The sequence below is a fragment of the Triticum dicoccoides genome, chromosome 3B (genome assembly GCF_002162155.2).
Source record: "Triticum dicoccoides isolate Atlit2015 ecotype Zavitan chromosome 3B, WEW_v2.0, whole genome shotgun sequence".
Lineage (NCBI taxonomy): Eukaryota > Viridiplantae > Streptophyta > Magnoliopsida > Poales > Poaceae > Triticum > Triticum dicoccoides.
The window spans coordinates 847,586,659-847,606,481 of NC_041385.1; the positions used below are offsets into that span (position 1 = coordinate 847,586,659).

Sequence of the window (19,823 nt, forward strand, 5' to 3'; positions counted from 1 at the left end):
TTTCCTGGGCATGAGTTGTTTGTTAGTGTAGCTTTTTTTGTATCTATTTTAGGTTTTTATCTCTCAGAACTACGAAGCAAAGCTACATGTAAATTTACTGCAAGATATAGTAATAAAACGCATTTGGGTGCGAGTTGAAGGGAAAAAAAGTTTCTCAAACTACTTTTAGAATATCATTTTATCTATCGATATCAATGAACTATATTAATCTCCTCCCCTCTATTTCTCTTCTATGTGATCGTATCGTACAACTTGTTTTATACTTTCTAATGTGGTGTGCCTCATATGCACCAGCATCCACTACGATGCATCAGATCTGTACAAAAGTTTGAATAGTTGATGGTACTTCCACTTGATCTCCGGGATTAGATAAATAATTAAATGTCTTCTCCGGGTGGATTCAAGGATGATACCTAGAGTTTATGTATAGTTGTATTTCACAGTAAACGGTTTGATAATTGTAGAAAACTTTGATGGTTTTTGGGACTTGATTCTTTTTTTAGAGAAGGGATTTTATTCTTTCGGTAGTTACAACTACTAAGGTGTAAGAGTGTACATTAGTTAATTAATTTGGATGGAAAATACCAAGTGTTATAGTGTTTTTTGAAGTTCATTGCGTAGAACTTTTCAGCATTTCCACTTTGATAATATAGAATTGGTGCACAAAGAAACCATGTATCTTCGAACTTTAAAAAAATGGAAGTAACTCAAGGACTCATGTTTATTTAGCTATCTGGTAGAACGGAAAGACTATATGCATCATCTTGCTCTCTCTCTCTCTCTCTCTCTCTCTACATTTCTTAAAGAAGTGTGTTTATGAAACATTATTGGCTGTGATTCTTCATGAGCTACTGGCACCTATCAAAAAAATTAACCATAGTATGTGTGGTAAAAACACTATCATTATTATGAATAAATTCAAAATTAATTGGGAGTATGTTTACATGGACAAAATTTTTTGTTTGAATACTAAACTTTTAAGAGCTTTAATACCAAGCAGATTTTTTCAAGCATAACCAATATTCTTAGAAAAAATTCTAATAAGTTACCGTGCGTCTGCACGTGTTGGCGACTAGTTGTTATAGTTTCCTTTTTAGCAAGGTTAACCATTCTTCCATGAGGATTCTGTAAGACTTATTCTATAAGTTGTTCCTGATGAATCCTTAGGGAATCCAAGTCTGACCTTTGCTTGAAGTCCATGTCAATGCTATCCCGAAGCATGTCTGTGGTACTCCCATTTTCAACAAGAACATTTGAAGCCCAATGCTAAATGTTTCTTGCTCAATTATCGAAACACCATTCTATGGGTAATGTCGTGAAATTTGTCTCCCCTTACCTAAAGGGTTTCTACATTATATCGAGTCATGGATATCATGCTCTACGTGTCCTTGGTAAGGATATACCCCTAAAATATGTGTTTAAACACATTTTCCATTCCAATGTTCTATTTAATCTGATAACCATATTTTCCTTTCCATTGTTTGGTTTAACCTTTCTTCTGATCTATATAATCTAAGCAGTAATATTCTCCTGCTTATGAAAACACATCGATGTCTAATTCTATTACTAAGACCCTCTTACTATTGTTGATAACATTCTGGTAGCCACCGATGGACGAGAACATTTCTTATTGGTCCGCCTTGTTCAATGAGAAGGAAAATGGTTCTCTTCGTCCCTCGCCCTTTGTACCAACATGTTGCCAACATAATTGACGGGCTATCCTCTGAAAAAGCCTTGCTATCATGATGATCCAAGATGTCACCGCTCCTTCTACTTTTAACCCACATGGTGGGCCCATAACCCACAGTTCCACATGATCGAGACCCGACTCTTCTGTACATCCATGTTCCCAAGGTTTTTCCTCATGCTTGGCTTCATGTGTAATTCCCGAGCCACCTCCTTAGAGCTGATCTAGTCTAGTATCAGATGCAACATTGATTCTCGTTGCTCTGGACCCCTATAACACTTTGTTTAAGGCACCGAACGAAGGCCATCTTCTTGAAGTTTCTTATTGCACCTTCCTACCTTGCTCTCGATGATTTCCTGGAATTTCAACTCGAGAGATACTTCGATGTCTCGTTCACTGAGATAGCCCCCTGGTACCTAATATGTGTTGAGGTCCGTCATTCCCGAGTCTTCCCCCTTATCTTTTCCATAAGTACGATGGAGACCCTAAAGAAAGGATGCCAACTTCATCATGATGACCAAAATTAGAGAAATGAAGATATCAACATAATGGATCGACCTCTTCGAGAAAAGCAACCAAGACCAAGAAGATCCGTTAGAATTTCATAACCTAGTCTTTCCCCCTTAATCCACCCCTTAAATCTCGGGACGAGATTTCTTGTAGTGGAGGGGAATTGTGAGGCCCGGATAGTTAATCTACAGTGAAGCTCTGTTAATGATGCCACGTCACCTCAGTTATTGTTGATAATCTCGCGTTAGTTCAAAACAGATTCGAAATTCAAATTCAAAATTAAGGCAAACAACAAAAGTTTCGAAACATTAACATTAAAATGTTCAGATTGTGGCAAATAATCCAAACCAAATATTGGTGAAGAAACCAAACTTCTGTAAACTATTTATATGGACAATAGTAAGTAAAAACAGTAGCGAAAACTATTATTTGAATACTTTTAAATATTAAATAATTACAAAACGATTTTAGTTTGGGTAGCAAGTTAATGTGGCAGTGGCATATTTGGTAACATCAAATTAGGTGCCATTTTGGTATTTTGCTAAAACAAAAAATAAAAGGAAATTGAAAGAAAAATTAAAAAGATAAATAAATAATAAGTAAAAGAAAAAAAAGAATAGAACACAAAGCAACCCCCCTGGTCCAACTGGGCCACGGCCCAGCCAACCGCCCACCATGCCAGCCCACCTCCCCTCGTACTAAGCCCCCACCATGACCTAACCCCATCCCACGCGCCACTCCACCCTCGGTCCACTCCTCCCTCTCCCCCCGATCTGGATTAGGGGTAACCGCCCCTGACGTGGCCACCCTTCGCCTCCGTAGCTACGTCGCCGGCCGCCGCCATGCTCCGCCCGCCCACCTGCACTGCCGCCTCACACAACCACCACCTCCACCCCGAGCGCCCGCAGGTGCCCCGCACCCCCGTGAACCCCGCGATCCCCGCGCAGGAGACCTCACATCATCGTCGTCAGCGCATCCACCGGCCTCCTGGCACCGCATCCGCCATGCCCATCCTCTTCGCCGACCTCCTCGCGTCACTTCGAGCACGGCAACACCCTCGATGTGAGCAACCGCGCTGTTTTCCCCTTAGCTTGAGCTCGATTCCGAGCTCCGGCGTCGTTTTTCATTTTTGTTTGCTCCGGCCGTTGTCGTCCGTCGTGCACCTCATCGCGACACGCGCCACTGCCCCGTCCACCGGCCTCCTCTTCCCCTCCTCGTCGCTCCCCTGCTGCATCGCGCCGCGCCCGCCAGAGTTGCCTCCCCGCGTGCGCGCACTCCTCCCCAGCGCCCGCGCATGTCGCTCGGTGCCGCGTACCACCTTTGGCCCTGCATCGCCACCGCAACGCCCTGCCTCCCCCTTGGCCTCGCCGTCGGCCCAACTTGTAGTCCAGTCTCCCTCTCCTCCGACAGCGCCGCGCCGGCACCCCGCCACTGGCCCGGTTGCCTCTCCTGCTGTCCTGGATGCCTCGCCCGCACCCGGGCGCCTGCGAACCCGCCCCGATTGGCCCTGGGTCACAGACAGCCGGGGCCCACGTCCCTAAAAATGTGAAAAACAAAAATGTAATAAAAAGAGTTAAAAATATCTTAATTAATTAATTAATTAACTTAATTAATTTAGCTTAATCAACTTAACTTAATTAACCTATTTAATTAAACTAATGAATTAAGTTATTAGTTAATCAGTGTATGACAAGGGGCCCCACCCCCTTGTTGACCAGTCAAACGTTGCCTGGTCAACTGGGTCCCCTGGTCCCACATATCAGCGAGTGTACATTCTTGTGTACACTAAGGTGGGTACATCTAGCAATTTAACATTTAATTTTTAAATTAGAATTACTTAGAAAATGAATTAAAACTTTGAAAATTAATATAAAATAACTCGTAACTCGAATGAAAATACTTTGTACATGAAAGTTGCTCAGAACGACGAGGCGCATATGGATACGCAGTCCTTTCGTCTGTCACACGTCCCTAGCATAGCGAACATCCAACCATCTTCCTCCGGTTCGTCTGTCCGAAAATGTCAAACACTCGGGATACTTTCCCGGATATTTCCCCCCTTCCGTGGCATGGCCTAGTACTGTGTTAGGTCACCCCCTAGCACCGTGTATTGCCATGTTATGCTTTGTTCCTGATGAATCCTTAGGGTATCCAAGTCTGACCTTTGCTTGAAAACCACATCAATGCTATCTCGAAGCATGTCTGTGGTACTCCGATTTTTAACAAGAACATTTGAAGCCTAATGATAAATGTTTCTTGCTCAATTATTGAAACACTATTGTATGGGTAACTAGATGACACCCCGTGTGTTGCTGCGGGATTTTGTTGTCGTGAAGATGATAACGATTAGAATTACTTTTATGATGAATTTTATTTACATTCAATGAATTTTATTTTATTTACTACTCAGTGACGATAGAGGCCTCCCACTTGCACTTGGAGCCAGACCCAGCCATTGCTGAGGTGGGTGGCGGCGGTGGAAGAGGTCGAAGCTGTGGGCGCCGGAGTTCAGAGATTGGGATGCAAGAGCTGGAGGAAGGCGTGAAGAAAAGAGAGAAATCCTTGCCCTTTTATAGGCGGTAAATATACCAAGCGTCCTCCTCTCAATCCATAAAACTCGATTGTTCCCAATGAAATTGTGTGTTAGGTGCGGTTGGATTACCCAAACCATATTGATGGGAATCCCGTAATGGGCGGGCACGATCTCTGTCTTGACAAGACGTGCCAATGGAGGCTAACCTCGAAACGTGAAACGGGAAGCATGAAAACAGTTCGAAATGTTAAAGAGTCAAGTGTGACACTTGGCCGAAAAAGTTGTCAGTAAAAGACATTGTTCCCACTTTGACGTTTTTGCCTTTGTGGCTAAGGCTTGTATTGATTATGCAGGTCCGGACACAGTTCCTTTATGCATGAAGCCAATTTAAAATATTCAGGAGAAGGAACCCGCCTTGCAATGCCGAAGACAATCTACGTGCCGAACACATCATCATCGAAGACTGGTTTAGGGGCTACTGAGAGAGTCCTGGATTACGGGGTCCTCGGGTGTCCGGTCTTTTAGATATGGGTCAGACTGATGGGCCGTGAAGATAAAACAGAAGATCATCCCCCGTGTCTGGGTAGGACTCCTATGTGCTTTGAAGTTTGGTGTCCGGATTTACTATTTCCTTCTTCTGCAAGCCAACTCTATGTAACCCTAGGCCACTCCGGTGTGTATAAACCAGAGGGTTTAGTCCGTAGAGGCTATCAGAACAATCATAAACTAGATAAACTAGGGTTTAGCCATTACGATCTCGAGGTACACCAACTCATGAAACCCCTATACACTTCAAATACAATCAAGTAGGACATAGGGTTTTACCTCCATTAAGGGGGCCCGAACCTGGGTAAATAATGTGTCCCTCTTGTCCCCTATTACCAGCGATCCTTAGACACACAGCTTGGGACCCCCTACCCGAGATCTGCCTGTTTTGACACCGACACTGGCCGCTCCCCCTCGCCGCTGCTGGTCAGACGCCGGGGCAAAGCCTTGTGCGTTCGGCGGTGGCGGAGGGACCCCCTCTCCTTCGCTGCTCCTCTCTCCAGCTAACTTCTGCGGCTGCCCCTCGTCAGATCTGCGCTGTCATGGGTACCTCGCGCTGCCGGTCAACTCCCGGGCTAAGCCGTTGCTGGATCCCTCCTAGACAAGGAATTATGGCCAAAGGTGTCGTGGCTGTCCACACCAGTTGCTGGGAGGTGTCCACAATCGTCCTTCCCAATCCAGACCCACGAGGTCAATGCCGTTGTGGGGGCTCTCTCGTCAGCGCTAATCTATGTGGTCGCAGGCAACGCTGAGTGTCAGACAACTTTGGCGACCACTCTAGCAGACTCATTGTGCATTGCGTCATCGCGTTCGCCACCATGGAACCGCACGGTGAGTAGCACCTGCAGGTCGCGATGGCCGGTCCAGACATGGGGTATGACGGGCCTGCGACCAGATCTCGCCCCCTTGCAGCATCAAGATGGTGGAGGCGGTAGCGGTGGTGCCAATGGATGATTGTGGGCTTGCCCTATTGTTCTTCTCATGCCAAACTGACGATCCGCATGTTATCGATCCTCTTGATCTAGATGTAGATGAGTTCCGGATTTCTTGGTCAGTGATATATAGATTGGCGCAAGACGCTCTTGATTTCCTATATCGGATGGAATTTTGACCGTGCGCATCCGTGCATCTACCCATTCAGCTTTTAGTGGGTGCGGCACGAAGCTATGCTTTTGGTCGATACCATGGGACATGTCTACTTCAATATCTTCATGATATTGAGAGACGCGAAGAATGTAATGACGACTGTGATTGGAGGATCAGAAGAAACGACGAAAAGGTGATTTGGGTGTGATGAAGATTGAGCTTTCAGTTTAGTGACTTGCAGTAGCGGCCTCGGCAAGTGGCGGCGGCAGCACTGGACGACGTCATTCTTGGTGGTGTTCCTTGAGTACAGAGTCTCAATTTTATGGGTGAAAACCCAAGGTCTGGCCTTCATTGATTATGCCTGGCAATGATCTTATTGAACGCATTGTTTTTGGAACTCGAACTTTCTCGAGGGTAAAAACCTAAGATCATTGATCGGGCGATGACGGTACTTGTGCTCTGTTCCCTTCTTAGAGGCGTCGACTTTGGAGGACCTTTTTTGCGATCCGGGTGCGTTCTTTGGTGGTGGTTAGTATATTGCTACCGGGAGTGACTGATCACTTTGGCAGGGCTTTTTTTTTTCTTTTTTGGCTGTTCGCATCCTCAATGTCTAGTTGGACATTTTATTGGCGTAGAGGCTGGGTGTAGTTGATATCTTCGCGATATTAATATATTCTCATTATTGAAAAAGTGACACAAGCATTATCTCTAGAAAGTAACAAATTAATGCCATCCTTCTTATATCGACACTAAGTCGAGGTTTTTTGTCGAACGGTTGACCTACTGGATATTGATATGCTTGCCCTTCTGTTCTAAACTAAGAAAACCTAGAACCAAGATAGAAGATACAACCAGCATCAAAATTTTCCAACTCTACCCTCGTATATTTTTTGTGAATACCCTCACATTCTTCTTGGGCCTACTTCAACTGAACATACTTGGTAACAAGGAGGCGAAAACTACTATTGGCGACAGAGAAAGAACAAACGAAATGAAGGCATTTCCTATTTGGCGCCACATGTGTTAAATGGCACTTGTGGCGTCCATAAATGGGCCGGGTCATCTAGCCGCCAGTTAACTATTGTTCTTTGATAATTCTATGAACTTTTTTGAATAACGATAATTTTTTTAACAGTTATTTTTTCGATTTATGAACTTTTTTAAAATTTGATGAACATCTTTTTGAAAATGGATCAACATTTTTTAGATTTATGAACTTTTTTTCAGTTCGATGAACTTTTCCTAAAAATACATGAAATGTTTTTGAATTTCTATGGATTTTATAGATTTCATGAACTTTTTATAAAATTAATTAACTTTTGCTAAATTGGATAATTTTTTTTCTATTTTCATGAACTTTTTTTAAAATGGATGAGCTTTTTTCAAAATTGATGAACCTTTGTTAAAGACATCAACTTTTTTTCAAATGGTTGAACATTTTTTTCTTTAAATTTGTAAATCTTTTTTTGAACTTGTATATTTATTTTCATATCCAAAAAAATTAAAATAAATACTGGGGCAACACGCTAGTGGGACGGCCCATGCTAGCAACACTGTAGGCGCCAGATCATTAACGGACGCCTGCAGCGCTTTATAGCAGCTCCCCAAAACGAATGTCCTCAAGAAAAGCCATCAGTTTGCATAATGAAAGCTTACAGACGGACAAGAAAGCTCATCACTGTAGAATTTTTTCACAACAAAGCTTACCGACAGGCAAACAGACATCTCTAGACATAGTGTGATAAAATGAAACCGTGCCGGAACGGAATGGCACAACCTTGGGCGGCCAGCCGCTCGAGGACGGAGAGCATCATGTGGGGCACGAGAGGCAGTAGCAAACGGCCAGGATGGAGATTTATAGGTAGCGTGCAGTGAGCGTGCATGAAACACGGATAGGCGTGGGATGGGAGAGGGATCCGCGTGAGATACTCGGCAGCCAATGGATGGAACGTGAGCAGTCGTCAGCGGAGCGATATACTTATAATAGCAATTAAACGGGTTCGTTTTCGGAGTGCCTATTTCGGACTGCCCATTTCCTTATTTTGATTGGGTGACTCGTTGGTTACTGATGGCACAAGGGGAAGCGAACAGAAGATGTACGCGGGAACTGGGCCTTTAAAGATTTTTTTTTCTCTAGTAGCACTGATGTGGCAAGTTGTGGTCGGGCTCTCTAGTAAGCTGGTAACTGAACACTGATGTGGCAGGGCCGCTGAGATGGATAGGCTGCATGTCAAGAGAAATAACATAGTGAAGATGTATTATTTAGGTATTATATATTGCAGATGACCATCTGTCTGTCCATCCACTCTGCTTTCTGGTTGGCACGCTCAGCATTTCTGCATTCATGGACTGTTACCTCTGTGTTGACGTATAACGTGCTGCCTATTCTCTTCCATTAGATCGGTCTATTGGTTGCATTGACTAGAGCATGCACTTCAACATAGTATCAGAGCCAAGACGTCTTGAGTTCAAGACCCGGCTGGCGCAATTAAATTACAGCCCACTTTCGGTCCACGTCTAGACCTCAGGGAGTCACACGTGAGGGGGAGTGTTGACGTATAATGTGCTGCCTAGTCTCTTCCATCAGATCGGTCTTTTGGTTGCATTGGCTAGAGCATGCACTTCTACACTCAGCTTTTTGATAAGCCTGAACTGAATCCGGTAGGAAGAACCTGCAGTGTAGTACTATGCACACCCTATCTGCCGTCCATTTTCCACCTGACCTGATAGAGTTAGGCACCCGGCCTGTTCTGGAATTTTTTAAAATACAGTACAAATGCAAGCAAAAATAAATAAAATCACGGATTTTGCATATCACCTGGGGTTTGGATCGTGTGCTAGCTTTGACGTGGCGCTCCCACCAGTTGTTGCTGCCAGCCTCCTGCAGACAAAGGCATCCTCTACAGGATCGCCGTTCGTGACCAAGGACAATATTCCATGTCCCGGGAGGGCAGCATTGAGCTCATCGGAGGGAACAATGAGACCATGTCCAAGCACAAATGATCGAAATATTGTCTCTATGGATAGAGCCGCTTGTGCCTCCGCACGATGGTACTCGTCTCCAATCTTGTGAAGGACTCGTCGTAGTGCACCATACATAGAGATGACATGGTTCACAGTTTTGAGGTGAGAGCCCCAACGTGTATCACATGGCCTTCCCTAACCCATTTCCTGATTCAGCCCACTCCTTGTTTCTACTTCTTCCAATTCCAGTGCATCAATGAGTTCTTCAGCCTAAGCTATCCGAAGCATTCTCATATGTTTACAAGACATGCCAAGAGCATTTAACAAGTGTGCAAGCTACTGAAAGAACCAAGTACAATCACCACTCTCCTTAGTAATAGCAACAAAAGTTAACTGTAATTGATGGGCAAAACAATGAACATAGTAGGCAGATGGGGACTCATCCATAATCAGTTTTTTCATGCCATTAGCATTACCTATCATATTACTAGCTCCATCATATCCTTGCCCACGAACCATTGCAAAGGTCAAATTGTAGTCCATAAGCATTTTCTGAATTGTAGCTTTTAGTGTCAAAGAGTTGGTATCTTCAACGTGAGCAAGAACAAGAAATCTTACAACTGCCCTTCCTTTCTTATCAACATAACGCAAGCAAACAGCCAACTGTTCATTCTGATACACATCACTAGACTCATCTGCAAGTATTTCAAAATGACCGCCATCAAGTTCTTCAATGACTAGTTCAGTAGTCTCTTGTGCACAACATTTTATCACCTCTTGTTGTATATCATGGTGAGTCATCTTGTAGTTACGTGGAGCATTCTTAAGAATAACCCTGTCAACCTCTTCAAAATTTCCTGCTAGCCAATTTAGAAGCTCAAGGAAAATTCCTTTATTTAGTGAGTCTTCACTTTCATCATGCCCCCTAAATGCCAAGCCTTGGCACAACAGAAATCTCACACACTTGAGTGTCCATGTCAAACACTGTTTATACAAAGCTTTGTATTGTGAGGTGTTTGAAGTAATAGACTCCCTAATTGATGTTGTAGGTGTAGTGAATATATCATATTTTTCTTGGGCTTCAGTGTGAGCACTACTAATATCTCCAATATGCTTCTTCAATCTTGCTCTCATGTTCCAATTATTAAACCCACCATTCACAAATGCATCTCGTACGGTACTTTTTGTTTTATCCTTGAACAAGTAACATACAAAGGAAAAAGCAGCCTCTTTTTCCACGTTGTACTCAAGCCACTTTAGACCAATTAGGGGAAAAGCGACGAGGATGTCCACTAAAATCTCTGATTTAAAACTTATGATCCTTTGGTTGACAAGCTCCCAAGTCAATGTATCTCCTTCTAACTCTATCCTGGTCATTGACATCGTATGAAGATATGGGAAGTCGCTTGCCGGGATCACGTTCGAGAACAGACAAATCTGCTTCAAAGTGGGGCATTGATGCATCATCTTCATAAACCTCTTCATCATCTTCTACAATTGGGGTCAAGGGCCCTCTCTCCCTATCCGGTTGCGGAGCTTCATCATGTGTTTGCACTAGTACTACCTGCAGAATGCTCTCAACCTCAACGGAAAGAGAAGTTGGTGTGGATGTAAAAGATAATTTTTTGCCTTTGAAGATTTGGCCCACAATTCAAATAAGCTAACATCCTTCTTTCTCATCTACATCACAATACACAAACAAAGTAAAATCAGTGGCAACGTGGCAAGGGCCGGTGAACATTGGGCAAACCAGCAATTCAATTCAATTTACAAACAATCACTAAAAAGAGCTACAGATTTGTTTACAAAACAGAGGGAAAACGGAGGGAAACAATACCTTGAGTAGACCGGGGGCGGAGGTGGGCATAAGGGCCGGGGTCTGGGAGCAGGGGAGGCCGAAGGCGGACTGGAAACTGGCGGAGTGGCGGAGCGCTGGAGCCGCGCCGCCGCTGAAGCGAGTCCGGAGGGCGAATGGCCGAGGGCAGGCTGGCAGGGGAGGGAGAGCCTGAGCCAGAGAGGGCCGGCCGGAGCGCGGAGGGGAGGGGATCGAGCCACCGATGTCCGAAGGGCGAGGGAGGCCGGAGAGGGCCGGCCTGGCCCGCTGGCCGCCGGAGCCGGATCTAGGGGAGGCTGAATCGGGCACTACTAGGTAAAATCTTATACACTGAAATTTAGCAGTAGCGCGGGTCAAAAAAGGGCAATAGTGCTAGATAGCGGTAGCGAGTGAGCAAAAACCGTGCTACAGATAAAATTGTAGCAGTAGCGCGTTCAGTAGTAAAAGCGCTACTACTAATATTTCCATTGCTAAGACGATAGGCTACGCATAGCCGTAGCGGGCTTAAAAGAAGCGCGCTACCCCTAGGACATAATTAAGTAGTAGCGCGTCTCCTACGAAATGCGCTACTGCTAATGGAAATAAAATAAAATGAAAACCAAATAGAAAAGTAAATGAAAATGAAAGAAATAGAAAAAGGAGAAAGGAAAATAAAATGTAAAGCAAAATAAATGAAAAAGCGAAAAAAGGAGAAAGGCATAACAGTAGCGTTTGTTCGTAAGAGGCTCTATAGCTAATGTTGTTGCAGCGCATTTACTAGACCCCACTATAGAAACAGAAAAGGAAATAAGAAAATGGAAAGAAATTACATAGCTATAGCAGTAGCGCGTTTTGCTAAAACCGCTATAGCTAAGGTAGCTATAGCGCATTTTGCGAATCGCGCTACCGCTAAGTTTGACTTAACCAAAAAAAATCGTTTTCCCCCGGCCACCACTTCTCCCCCAAATCCCTCGACCCACCCCGCCGCCGTCTCCCTGATTCGCCGTCGCCCCACTTCGCCGCCGTCTCCTGCCGACGTCGACGCCCCCGGAGCCACCAGAGCCGCGCGCCGTCGCCGCCACTGAAGCCGCCCCCAACGCCACGGAGCCGCACGGCCTCATCAACGCCACCGGAGCCGCTGTCGACGCCACCGGATCCTCCCTCGCCGCCACCGGAGACGCCCCTGCCTCCCTCGCCACCATCGGAGCCATCCTCTATAAGCCCCCACCCCTCCTCTCTCTCATGCATATATAGCACAAACACTGGACAGAGAACCTAGGTTAACTAGTTTAATTAGGTTAATTATCTAGGTTATTGAAAAAATTTAGTCAGGGCTTTGACAGAGAACTAGTTAGGTTAACTAGTTTAATTAGGTTATTATCTAGGTTAGTGCAAAAATTTAGTTAGGGCTTTGAAAGAGAACTAGTTAGGTTATAACTAGTTTAATTAGGTTAATTATCTAGGTTAGTGCAAAAATTTATTTAGGGCTTTGACAGAGAACTAGCTACGTTAACTAGTTTAATTAGGTCAATTATGTAGGTAAACTAGGTTAACTAACTAGGTTAAATACGTAGGTTAATTAGGTTCGTTAGATTAACAAGCTAGGTTAAGTAGGTTGGCTAGGTTAGAGCAAAATTTTATTTTAGAGCATTAGTTCAGAAGGGTTAGAGAAATGGAGTTCCTTTGCAATTTAATTGGGTTCTGTCCTAGGAAGAGAAGGGTTAGAGAAAATAATGTGTGTGTGAGAGGAATAGCTAGATCAACATAATTTGGGTTCTGTCCTAGGCAGAGAAGTATTTAGTGAGATCATTTTGCAAAGATTTTTGATTTTTGAAAAGACCACTATTTTTCAAGGAAAAGAATTTAGGCAAGTTTTATTTTAAAGATGATCCCTTCCTAGACTTTTATTGTTGATTATATATTTTCATTGAAGTGGTCATGTTATATCTTTTCATTGAAGTGGTTCGACTCTGCCCAAGTGGCTTTGTTGTTTCCAGGGAATGAAGCCGAGTGGCCTATGTTTTGCCGGAATGGTGATTCATTTCTGTTCCGGCAAATTTCAGGTTCTTGATTTGTCCACTTTTTAGCAAAAGTCATGCCGAAATTTTTCGTGAATTTCGGCATGACTTGTGCTACAAACTAGGACATATCGAGTGCCTGGGATTTGCCGCATCGGGAAGGAGTCAACATTCCGGCATGTCATTATTCATTTTATTAGGTCTAGAATTAATTACTAGATTTAATCGTAGGAAACATGGCTAGCAACGATGAACGACAGGGTTCTGGTGAGCGACAGAAGAATTTTTGAGGGACGCCGACAATCAAGAGTTGATGTTGGTGGGTCCACCTATCACATCGGAGATTGAGACTGACATTAAGACCGGCGCTGAGACTGAGACCGGCGCTGAGACTGAGACCGGCATCGAGACCGGCGCTGAGACTGAGACTGATGCCGAGACTAGCGGAGGAGGTATAGAACCGAAAGCAAAGAGGCAACGACTTCCTAACAAGCTCAGGACTACTAGACTGGTGGTCAAAGAGACCCCTTGCCGGAGTTCACCATCCCCCAGGAGCGTGACGTCCTCAGGGCCCGACACCATTGGGACCCAGTGAAGAAGGTTTTCGAGATGAACGAGGTCATAATGGAGTTCATGAGAGTACTGGTAATTTTAGTTTCTGATCAATTTGACTGCATGTTAGTCATATTTGTAAACGATCCTTGTGCCTTTTGCAAAGAGAGCAACACAGGATTGCGGCCAAAAGCGACTCGCCGTCTGAGGCGTTGGCAAGGCCCAAGTGGCACACTCCATTCAACCGGGCGTTGAACATATTGAAAGGACTCCCGGTGGAGACTCGACCGTCGTACGGATGCGTGCACGGTGTCAGAGACGGCGCCACGTGGAAGATGTACTACCGTGAGACCACGGAGGAGAGAAAGGAAAGACGGCGGTTAAACGAAGAAAACATGGACAAGAAGGTTGAGATTGCGGTTGAGAAGAAATCATCTGAGACAGTCGCAACAGCGGTAGCTGCCGCAAAACAGATATGTCTACTACCTTGGTTCCGGACGTTTTCCATTGGAGCAGGCAAAATCCAGAAAAAAATGCAGTGGACTTTCCCCTTGCTGACTTCTTGGGGAGCAGCTCGAGTAGTGTTGTACCAGCACCTGCTCCCGCACCGGTTCCCGCACTAGCTCCTGCACCTGCTCCCGCAACAGCTCCTGCACCTGCTCGCGCACCGGCTCCGGCACCGGAAGTCCTCGGCGGTGCTTCGTCTTTAGCTGAGCTCGACGCCCTCACGGTATCTGTCACACCGGCCCTCTTCAATAATTGTATAATCTCGCATTTTTGTTGCCTTTCGGATGTCTCACGTCGTAGACTTCTCTTTGCAGGCCGACGAAACCTCGTGCATCTTATTGTACACCATCGGCGAGCAGAAGGTGGACGTGGGGAAGGCGACGATAATGGAGCCGAAGGAACCATTGTTCCACAGCCAGCCGATCCCCCCGGACGTCTTCAAGGTTTCCGTGGCCAGTGTCAAACCGGGCCACGAGAATTTGGCTCCTCTGGTACTAGTGGGGGATCGATGACGACGAGACCCCGCGGCAGCTTGGTGATTGTTGCAATGGGTGGGTCCTGTTGTGGCCAAAGAGTCTGCTTGGTCTGGAGGCGGCCGGGAGCACACTCACGAGCACGCAGTTAGGTATGAACATCAACACCTCACCTACTCAATTACCATCAGCTGTCGTGCTGGGTGATAACGGAGGGGGTGAGGAAGAGGCTCCATTAGTCGTTGGTGACGTCGCCATAGATGAGGATGAGGATGACGATGACACTCAACAATATGTCAATACTGGCGCCTACTTAGGGTTTCAGCGTCATGAGTCGGTGCTAAATTGTCGTCTCTGGAGTCTGAACGTATTATGGACAACCTTCCGGTACCAAAGAAGTCTAGGAAGAGAATGAGGAAAGGCAAAAAATCTGATTCTATGATCCAGCCGCCTCAGTAGCTTCGGGTTCAAGACTGTATAGATATCCCCAGTGCGGGAAAATGGCATATCGCCGGTGAACCAATCCTACCTGAAGCAGCGATAGGGCCAGATTCGGCGATGTAAGGAGACTTCATCACGATGTGTTGCGGAGAGAGAAAGGCCTCATCGCCTCGAAAAATCTAGGATAACCACACTACGTGGTTAACGCGTCACGACAATTGTCGTATGTCGACAGATTACCCGCGGACAAGTTCTTCCTTCGATTCGGTTACATCTTCGACATGTATCACTTGAAGAAGCTGGATTTTACTTTTGTCCGCCTTTATGCCTTGCACATGAACTACCTCATCGGGGTTGAGCAGATACCTTTTATCTGTGTCTCTGACCCGTACTTCATGGACGAGAGCTTCTTGGCAGTCTGCGCAAAGCACCGTGAATTCGCGAGGGACTACCTCGTCAATTTCATGCTCGCCAATAAGGACAAGGAGGGGATTCTGGTGCCTTATCATCCCCTGTATGTCATCCGCGCGGATATCCTTCCTTCGATTTCAATCATTCATTTGCACGGTGGAGGCTAATTAATTTGTGGTGTACTTATTTTGCGCAGCGGCGGGCGCGCCGTCCTCATCATCCTCTACCCCCGATACTCCCACGCTCTTTACTTGGACTCGTCGAAGAACATTACCAAAAAGGATTACACCTGCATCAAGTTTGTTCTTGACGGTGCTATCTTTTACACTGGCAAAGGGGGTGGAGAGGTCAACGACAAGAAGACAAGGCACGGCAGGCCCGCCTTTAGCCATAAGACCGACTTCTGCCACATCCAGTAACCGAGTGATTCTCTTAATGATGCATTCTATGTCCTACACCACATGCTGGAGTACAGACGGGTTCACCAGAAACTTCGCATGTCACCTAAATCCGGCGATGCCCATATTCTGCAACGGGCAAAGCACATAGGAGATATCGCGGATCATCGACTTCGAGCTGAGTTCTATCACATTCAGTGCGAACTTGCCCAAATCATCATGAAGGAGGTCCTCGAAAAAACAGGGATGTTTTACGAAGAAGGAGAAATGTCGTGGGAAGACGTCCGAACACGCGTAGCCTCTCAGCGTCTCGACATGATGTCGTTCACTAAGCTCGGGGACTTTCTCCCTGACATGGATGGATGGCACGACATGTTGGAGTGATTGTCGATATATGACAATGTGTCTGTTTAGTCCATACTTTCTGTATGACAAAACTTTGAGCTATGCACGGCGAAACTTTATTTATGATGTAATTAAACCGTCCTCCTCCTCGACTAGCGAAGATCACTCTAGTTAGGGCATTTTGGGTACGATAAACTTTATTATTTATGCTTATGATATGTTGCTTCTATTTTTGCCAAGTCTGTCTCTTTCTGTTGCTCAACTATATATGTTGCATATTATCGACTCATGTGACGATGCAGGTGCATACATCAGCGGTGGCGAAGAAGTGCGACGCTAGGAGTATACGACGAGTGGCCGGAGTGTCAGGCCCAGGTGTACCGGTTTTCGGTTTCTGAGCGACAGCCAGTAGTTAGTTTAGGTTCACGCTAATGCGAGAGAAGGATATGAACTCATGTACTTCATAGTTTCACTCTCACTCATAGTGTAGCTCTTCTCGCGTATATCATTGCTTAGATGGATGACGATGTAGTTGCAAGTAATCGAGACTTGTATCGATATTTTCGAGATGATGACGAGAGACCACTTTATGTTGGATGATGATTATGATGATGACATGATTTGATGAGACTATTTGTATGTATATGCTATGATTACATTTGTATGTGTATGATATGCTAAATATTATTGTATAAAGCCTATTCAAATACAAAACAAATATGCATAAAAAAACAGAAACTAATAAAACTTGCAGTAGCCAGGGGAACAAAGTTAGCAGTAGCGCTCCCTTACCAGTAGCGCTTACTTCTAAAAAGCGCTGCAGATATTAGCAGCAACGCTCTTACCTAAAGCGCGCTATTGCTAGCCATATATAGCAGTAGCGTGGGATGACAGGCGCTACTGCTACACGTTAGTTGTAGCGCCTTATCAGTAGCGCGACGTCCCGCGCTACTGATAGGCAAAATACCCGCGCTACTGCTAGGGTTTTCCCTAGTAATGGGGGGGGCGGCTGGTGGGGGAAGGGAGCTAGCAGTTAGGTTAGGGAAGGGGATCAATTGGAGCAGTCGGGGGAGGGAGGCCTGGAGGCTGGAGACTGGTCATTCAAGACGTAACTAGACACCGAGTCTGGTCATGTGCGTAGCTGCCGTGGCATATTTCGAGATTCTACCGTATAGCGTATACATATTATATGTAGTAATTTTTTTAACGTGAAATTCTTGGGTATTCCAGGGAAGTCCCAGGAAACCCCCAGCGCCGCCACTGCCCTAAACTGAATCCGGTGGGAAGAACCTGCAGTGTACTACTATGCACACAGCACGCCCTATCTGCCGTCCATTTTCCACCTGACCTGATAGAGTCAGGCACCCGGCCCGTTTAGGATTTCTTTTAAACACAGTACAGGTGCAAGAAAAAAAATGGATTTCGCATATCACCTCGAGTTGGGATCATGGGCTGGCTTTGACGTGGCGCTCCCACCGGTTGTTGCTGACAGCCTCTTGCAGACAAAGGCATTCTCTACAGGATCGCCGTTCGTGAGCAAGGCCATTATTCCAGCTCCCGGGGATGGCAGCATTGAGCTCATCGGAGGGGACAATGAGACCGTGCCCAAGCCGAAGAGTGCCACATCCAACCAAGCCCAAGAGCTCTGCTCTATTCTACCGATGAAGATGACTAAACTGAAACTTTCTCTCTCTCTGAAAAAAGACTATACTGAAACTGCACAATCGTAAGACATCCAAACAACCTCGGTGTCGGTGGCTGATCATAGTCTATTTGACACAAGGGGTGGGAACCAACGACAACAGATGAATCAATGAATGATCATGTGTCAATTTCGTTCTATATTACTTTTGCCATATTTCGGCAGAATATCCAACCATCCTTTAAGAATTCAGCTAGACCGCCGCTTGAGTTGGACCGATTCCTCTAGAGGGTCTTTGATTTTTTTTATTTCGGTGCATAATTGCAATGTTAACTGCATGACTGCAGGTCTACAAAACTACAACCCCAAAACTGGGGTGAAATATTCCTATCACGTATAACTATCTGTTCCTTCAGTGCATGATTTCCCAGTGTAAACATGCTACACTAATACATACAGGTTTTCCGTGACATCATTTGTGTAGAGAGCAAGTTTTTTCTGTGTGCAGAATTGACAGGTGATGGTGTAGCAGCATCGTCCCATACAAGCGAAAATTGACAGGTGATGGTCAGCTGTACTCTATACCATGCCCAATGTGCAAGTACTCAAGTGATATGGTATTTAATACTAGATTTGAGATGATATCACATTTAATGGCACACACTTAAGAATATCTTCTAAATTTATATTTGCATAGATGGAAAGGTAACATCCATGAAATGGATACCATCTTATAGATAGAACCATATTTTACAAATTAAGTATAGTGAGACGGCCAAATGTTTGTGATCTCATTTTGAGCAAGATGGGAGTAAATATTCTCTAGCCATTAGTCTATATATAAAGATACAATGCTTCTAGACGCCCAAACCGAGTCAGAAGTAAGAAATTTGTGTCTTCTCATATGGAAGGGAAAGCTATTCTTCTTTGCCTTATGGTGCTTGTGCACCTAGGAAATTCCATTCATATTGGTAAGAAATCGATCTCCCCATCCCTATATATGTTTCCGTTCTCCTATCAACCAAAGTAGGATAATATTGTCACTTAAACATCATGATATTTTCATATTTTTCCCAATTTTGACTTCTTTTTATGGTGTGTGTTTTTCTTTACAGATAAATGCAAGGATCTAGTTCACCCACAAAGAAAAACATGCAAGGATCGACTTGCTACTATTGGCCGTCAGTGCAATCTGTCAGAATGCCAGGTGACCTGCAAAAAATTGTTTGGACCGCAACTCATAGCCTCATGGTGTCTCAACGCCGTCCCATACTATTGGCATTGTTGGTGCCGTGTCTGTTGGTAGAGTTGCACTGCAAAATCATGTCGAAAAATGGACAAATGATGTGATCCAATAATAAAATCTTCTTGTGACATGCATCTAAGAATACATAAAGATTGCCAAATTTAGGTGCTCTATTCGATTTTGTCATGTGCGATATTTGATCTGGTAATTTTAGGTTTGCATGGCCGGCCTCGCGATTTATACGTTAAAAAAACAACCTTATACGACATGAATGAATCGACCTAACTATACCGGCAGTCCCGTTTCTGATTGCCCAGAACACAAGGAAGTAGTATATATTTCTCTAGTCGGTGAGTATGTTTGGTGGTAGAAACTTGTAGGATCAGATATCGACCAGAGCAATGTCCTAAAAAAAGATATCGACCAGGGGGTAAATGTGAATTGAATAATTTTAGCAATTTCTACAAAACAGATAGAAGACCAAAGAAATAGATTGTTAAAATCAAAAGGATATTCGCAAATGGAAGAATAACTCAACAAGAAACTATACAACTTAGTAGCATGCGAGGCAAACTAGTAAGATACAAGTGCAGAAATGCCTACTATCGGGGTTCAAAAAATGTATTTGGTGGCAGTAGGTGGCGATGCCGC

General features: G+C 44.8%; 1 long non-coding RNA gene across 1 annotated transcript; it reads left to right on the plus strand.

Annotated features, from left to right (window-relative positions):
* The first annotated feature begins 18,801 nt into the window (after positions 1 to 18,801).
* Positions 18,802 to 19,348, plus strand: LOC119282648. Its single transcript, XR_005138817.1, has 2 exons — positions 18,802 to 18,897; positions 19,042 to 19,348. It is a non-coding gene; the product is annotated as an uncharacterized LOC119282648 (long non-coding RNA).
* The last annotated feature ends 475 nt before the right edge of the window (positions 19,349 to 19,823 follow it).